The following is a 6,776-nucleotide window of genomic DNA, read 5'->3' as shown; positions in this document are numbered from 1 at the left end:
TGCAGCCACAGGCCCTGGATAGATCAGTCATCGAGTCAACCATTAACTCCTATGTATTTCAAAAGTCTTACACAAGGTCATCTGATCTATCAGCTAAAGCTCCACCCCTTTGGATCACAAGATGACAACATTTCTAAGAACACCAGCAAATGTACAGCAGAAATACTGGAATGGAAAGGAAACAATGTGTTGCCATGACCCAGACAAAGCATTAGTCACAACAGTTATAACAATATGAGGAAGCTAAAACGATGATAGTTTTTCTTTGCCCATACTACGAGTTTCAGTTTCTATCCCACTCTTTCTGTGGCCGGTCATTAGCACTCCCGCTATATGAAGCAATTAGTTTTAGAGCTTTCCTTTTCAGGTTCTTGTTTGAGGTTCATTTCTGGTTTTAAACTCCTGCCTTGGTACACTTAACATCTGGACAATACTGCATCTTTAATAATACAGAAGGGGAGTATGTCTGTTGAGCAGATGGAAGCATTAGTTTGATGTTGAATCTTGACTTTGGCTACATGCTATAAATCGTCCAGAGAGCGGAAAGCACATGGTTTCTCTCTTTTCTTTCCAACACACCTTGGTCCTCCCATTAAGTATGGTGTGTCCACATCTTACTGCAGGCTTTGACATTCTTTGCTGTTTTTCTACTACACAGCTTCTTTTCTCTTCTACACATTGTAAAGCCAAAACAAATATTCCCTTTCACTCTACAGTGAGCTTGAATTATGGACCAGAGGGGTTGAACGCATTGCAGGAACCAGCAGCTGGAAACTTCATGCTGCCACTGCGGACCCCAACTCATCCGTAGATTAAATAGATTAATGAAAGGCTTTATTTGGTTATAAAACTTACTTTCATTAGATTTTTAAAGTGTCCATGTCCTCAGACAGTGAAATGTAGAGTCAACAGTGACTGCACATGTTAGCATTTCCAGAACATTCCAGATGTCTGAGAATAAAGTCATAAAAAGCATCTGCATACCCGCCATCCCGTCTAATTTAACTACCAGACTGGGCAGAAATTATTCTTAATGTAATTTAATGGTGTGTACTCCAATATTTCCTTTCCCAAAGACCAGACGTTCACATGACATTTAAACACCATGTAAGGAGTACCGAAGAGTCTCTCACCATTAACAGCAATGCTCAGATAATAGTCTCGACTGGGGGAAACAGCAGCCATAACTGTATGTACTGTAAGATGGCATCATTATCACCCATTTCGACTGAAAAAGCCAAAGTGTGCAGGAATGTCAGCTATAATGCGTTTTTCTATTCATTTATATGCTAAATGGCGTGACCTGTATAATTCAGGATAATATCAAATAACCAGCTGTTTTCTTCACACAACAGCTCCAACAAATAAAACTCGTAAGTCTTCAGACTTGCCTCCCAGATCTTTTTGGACTGGAGTCAGGGATGTTTGGCAGGCTGCTAAACTCCTTTGACTCATTTCAGTTTGTTAAATTTAAACTAAAAAATGTAAATGTCTGAACAAAGGTGGTAACACTAGGTATTAGGGGGTAGGGCGTGCTAACTTTTTCCTGCTATTAGAAGGTAGAGTGTCCAACTTTTTCCTGCTAGTAGGGGGTAGGGTGTCTTAACTTTTTCCTCAATTAGAAAACACACTTTTGTTGATATATTTTATTAAATGACTAAAAAGGTTCAATTCTGTTGTTTAAGTCAATTTATATAACATTGTTTTGGTGACATAAGTTAAAAAGATTAGACATTATTATGGGAACATTTATTAATAAAAAACTAAATATTTTATGCAATTTTATCATTTTTATTTTATATCATTGTGTGGCAATTCCACATGGGGGCATCGAGGAGTCTAGTTCACTGGGAATGGGGGCATCGAGGAGTCTAGTTCACTGGGAATGGTGGCTGGTTAATGGTACCAGTCGACAAATGGATCACTGTTTCTCATCCATTACATCGTGTGAACATCTGACAGCAACCATACTGTACAGCAACACACTGCAGGTCTCCAGACTGCTCGGTACTGTAATACAGAATGGGAAACAGACCCAGTTGTCAACCCACCGCACTGTAAAGCTATGCTAATTAGGCTGGCAATAAAAACACTGACGGTAATTAAGAACAGGAATGTGAGACAGAAAGGGCTCAGAAAACAGAAAAATATCCGAACTCACGCTGAGAGTCTGCAGGATGGTCTGTTGTGAATTTTCTTGTCCTGGGGGATGGGTGGTGTTTTTCTGGCTTAATGTTTGCACATGAGACAGGCATGAAAATATCTACAAAAACCCATTCTAGTCCATTCTTTGATGAAGTCAAAAACGAAAGTTTTCCTCTTCGTTGCTCTTCTGTGAAGCTGATATTTGCACAGGTGCCACTGCAGCACCGCTCCCAGAGCCAGCAGAATCTTTCTGCAGGTCTTTTTACAGTCAAACAGGGGGTTTTATTTGCCTTCCTAGCATTCCTACAGTCACACTCACAAAAAGTTTTGTCTTTCAGACCCTAAACTGACCACCACAGTTTGTATTCATGACCATTCCTTTATTACATCACTAGTGACAAGTGAAACAATTTACCTGGCTCTTCCTAACAGTGACTGCAAGCAAACAAGAACCTATTTAAGGTTTTACTCCAGGGTTGTCCTGGATTTAGCTCCATTAATCTTCTCATATATGTAGACCAGCTTCCCTATCCCTGCTGAAGAAAAGCATATAAACAGCATGATGCTTCCATCACCATGTTTCACTATGGAGACACAGCATTAAACGTAGAGGCCAAAATTTAGCAAACAGCTTTTTTGCAATAAAATCTTTCATCTTACGGTTCTTCCATATAGTGCAGATTTGTGTAGTGCACTATTAATAGTTGTCCTGTTGACATATTCTTCTACCTGGGTTTTGGATCTCTGTAGCTCTTCCAAAGTTACATCGACCCTCTTGGCAGCTTCTTCAATTAATGCTCTCCTTGGCCGTCCTGTCAGTTCAGGTGGACCGCCATGTCTTGGTAGGTATAGGATTATGCATTTATGCAGACCACACTGTTTAGGTCCACCTCACAGTTATGCACTTTGTGTTGCTTCTCACATAGAATCCCAGTAAAATACTTTGAAGTTTGTGGTTGCAATGTTACACAGTGGGTGTGAATACTTTAGCAAGGCACTGCATAATGTTAACAGTGTGGAGACAGCTCTGAACCTTATGACAGTGTGACATTATTCAAACAATGATGCATAAGTCGGGGTTTGGAAGAACCTCAGTGCTTTATGACAAGTTTTGTAGAACAAACATTACTACAGTTTTTCCTCTTGGGACTCATTTATGTCTGCAAAACACATGTATAATAATCACCTTTGGGTGTGAGCCAATCGCATGTGGACATTTCATGAAATATCAAGAAACCAAAATCTGGGTATTTATTAATGCTGATGAACACTGTCATGTCTTTCATGGCACTTGCATCTTGAATGGTTCTGTATTAAACTGAAGAAGGTTCTCAGTGACCAAATACACCAGATCTATTCTGAGTTTTACTGTTAGTTTTAATAATCTTTTGCAATTCTGTCTGACATGTCTTGGAGTCATCCATTTTGGTTGCACAGTTTGACATGCGCAGCTCAACAGACATCGCAGCTTTGACGTCACCGGGATTATAAATCCGCCGAAAATAAAGATTTCGTTGCCATTTCTCGCGTGTCTCACGGGTCGACGCAATGGAGGCGCATATCTGGAGAGACAAAAGCTCGCAGGCGAACTTTTGCTCCACAAGGCCATTTCCGGAAGAGCTTGAAAGCTTGAAAAATCTGTCTGATACAAGAAGGTCAGAAGATTCATATACCGATCGAAGACCATGCCGACACCTGGCGCAGGTGAAAACCCACAGAGGTTTTACTTCCAAGGAGATGAGTTTCCTCCTTGTTGATTCAGTCGACTAAACGGTTCTTCATATTTTCCCCTCCTGGATGGATGGTAGGTTTACGTTTTTTTTCTTGAGTTGATCACAGACGTGTGATCCCCCTCCCTCGTTTTTCTTCAGACCTGACCCAACCAGTGAAGAGAAGAAATCAACGTCAAAGTAATTTCGTTCTTCGTACTCGTTGTCTTCCGCTTATCCGGGACCGGGTCACGGGGGCAGCAGACTCTGCAGAGACACCCAGACGTCCCTCTCCTCAGACACCTCCTCCAGCTTCTCGGAGGTGAGCCCAAGGCGTTCCCAGGCCAGCCGAGAGACATAGGCCTCCTCCCAGTGAGACGTGCCTGGAACACCTCCCGAGGAAGGCGTCCTGGAGGCATCCGGTATAGATGCCCGAGCCACCTAGACTGGCTCCTCTCGATGTGGAGGAGCAGCGGCTCTATTCCGAGCCCCTCCCGGTTGGCCGAGCTCCTCACCCTATCTCTAAGGGAGTGCCAGGCCACCCTACGGAGGAAGCTCATTTCAGCCGCTTGTATCCGGGATCTCGTTCTTTTGGTCATGACCCAAAGTTCATGGCCATAGGTGAGGGTAGGAACGCAGACAGACCGGTAAATCGAGAGATTCGCTTTTCGGCTCAGCTCTCTCCAGGGGGACCGGCACAGCGCCCCCATTCCTGCGGCAGCTGCACCGATCCGTCTGTCGATCTTCCGCTCCATTCTTCCCTCACTCGTGAACAAGACCCCAAGATACTTGAACTCCTCCACTTGAGGCAGGAACTCCCTTGATGCTTAGGCTGGCTCTAGGGACGTGGAATGTTACCTCACTGGGGGGGAAGGAACCTAAGCTTGTGCGGGAGGCCGAGAGATATCGACTAGAAATAGTCAGGCTCATCTCCACGCACAGCGTGGGCTCTGGAACCTATCTCCTCGAGAGGGGCTGGACTCTGGTGTGGGTTTGCTTGTTTCCCCCCAGCTCAGCCGTCTCGTGTTGGGGTTTACCCCAGTGGATGAGAGGGTCGCATCCCTGCGCTTTCGGGTTGGGAACAGGTCTCTGACTCTCATTTCGGCCTACGGGCCGAGCGGTAGTGCGGAGTACCTGGCCTTCTTGGTGTCCCTGTCGCGGGTGCTGGATAGTGCCCCTCCCGGGGACTCCATTATTCTGCAGGGGGACTTCAACGCCCACGTGGGAAAGGACAGTGACAACTGGGGAGGCGTGATCGGGAGGAATGGCCTCCCCGATCTGAATCCGAGCAGTGTTTTGTTATTGGACTTCTGTTCTAGTCACGGATTGTCCATAACGAACATACATAAGGGTTTTCATCAGTGCACTTGGCACCAGGACACCCTAGGCAGGAGGTCAATGATCGACTTTGTTGTCGTATCATCAGACCTTCGGCCGCATGTTTTGGACACTCGGGTGAAGAGAGGGGCTGAGCTCTCCACTGATCACCACCTGGTGTTAAGTTGAATCCGCTAGGGGAGCAGAAAGCCGGACAGACTTGGCAGGCCCAAGCGCAGAGTGAGGATCTGCTGGGAACGTCTGACGGAGCCCTCGGCCAGGGATGTATTCAACTCTCACCTCCGGGAGAGCTTTGACCAGATCACGGGGGATGTTGGAGACATAGAGTCCGAGTGGACCATGTTCTCCGCATCTATTGTCAATGCTGCTGCCCGTAGCTGCGGCCGTAAGGTCTGCGTTGCCTGTTGCGGCGGCAATCCCAGAACCTGGTGGTGGACACCGGCATTAAGGGATGCTGTTAAGCTCAAGAAGGAGTCCTATTGGCTGTAGCTGGCTTGTGGGACTCTTGAGGCGGCTGACGGGTACCATGAGACCAAGCGTGCCGCGGCCCGGGCTGTAGCTGAGGCAAAAACTCGGACCTGGGAGGAGTTCGGTGAGGCCATGGAGAAGGACCACCGGTCGGCCTCGAAGTGATTCTGGCAAACCGTCCGGTGCCCCAGGAGGGGGAAGCAGTGCTTCGCCAACACTGTTTATAGTGGGGGTGGGAGGCTGCTGACCTCGACTGAGGATATTATTGGGCGGTGGAAGGAGTACTTTGAGGATCTCCTCAATCCTGCCATCACTCATTCCCTGGTGGAAACAGAGGCTGGGGACTCGGGGTTGGACTCTTTCATCACCCAGGCTGAACTTCAAATCTCTGGATGCTGTGAGGCTGTCATGGTTGACATGCCTCTTCAACAGTGCCTCTGGACTGGCAGACTCGGGTGGTGGTCCCCCTTCATAAGAAGGGTGACCGGAGGGTGTGTTCCAACTACAGGGGGATCACACTCCTCAGGCTCCCTGGTAAGGCCTACACCAGGGTATTGGAGAGGAGAGTCCAGCCGATAGTCGAATCCCGGCTTCAGGAGGAGCGGTGTGGTTTTCGTCCCGGCCGTGGAACACTGGACCAGCTCTATACCCTCTACAGGATACTCGAGGGTTCATGGGAGTTTGCCCAACCAGTCTACATGTGTTTTGTGGACCTAGAGAAAGCATTCGACTGTGTCCCTTGTGATGCCCTGTGGGGGGTGCTCCAGGAGTATGGAATCGGGGGCCCTTTATTAGGGGCCATCTGGTCCCTGTACAAGCGGAGCAGGAGTTTGGTCCGCATTGCCGGCACTAAGTCGGACCTGTTCCCGGTGCGTGTTGGACTCCGGCAGGGCTGCCCTTTGTCACCGGTCCTGTTCATAACTTGTATGGACAGGATTTCTAGGCGCAGCCAAGGGCCGGAGGGGGTCTGGTTTGGTGACCAGTGGATTTCGTCTCTTCTTTTTGCAGATGACGTGGTCCTGCTGGCCCCCTCTAGCCAAGACCTACAGCATGCGCTGGGGCGTTTCGCAGCCGAGTGTGAAGCGGCTGGGATGAGGATCAGCTTCTCCAAGTCAG

This window comes from Girardinichthys multiradiatus, chromosome 8, assembly GCF_021462225.1.
Source record: "Girardinichthys multiradiatus isolate DD_20200921_A chromosome 8, DD_fGirMul_XY1, whole genome shotgun sequence".
NCBI lineage: Eukaryota > Metazoa > Chordata > Actinopteri > Cyprinodontiformes > Goodeidae > Girardinichthys > Girardinichthys multiradiatus.
Note: the sequence above shows the minus strand (reverse complement) of the source record.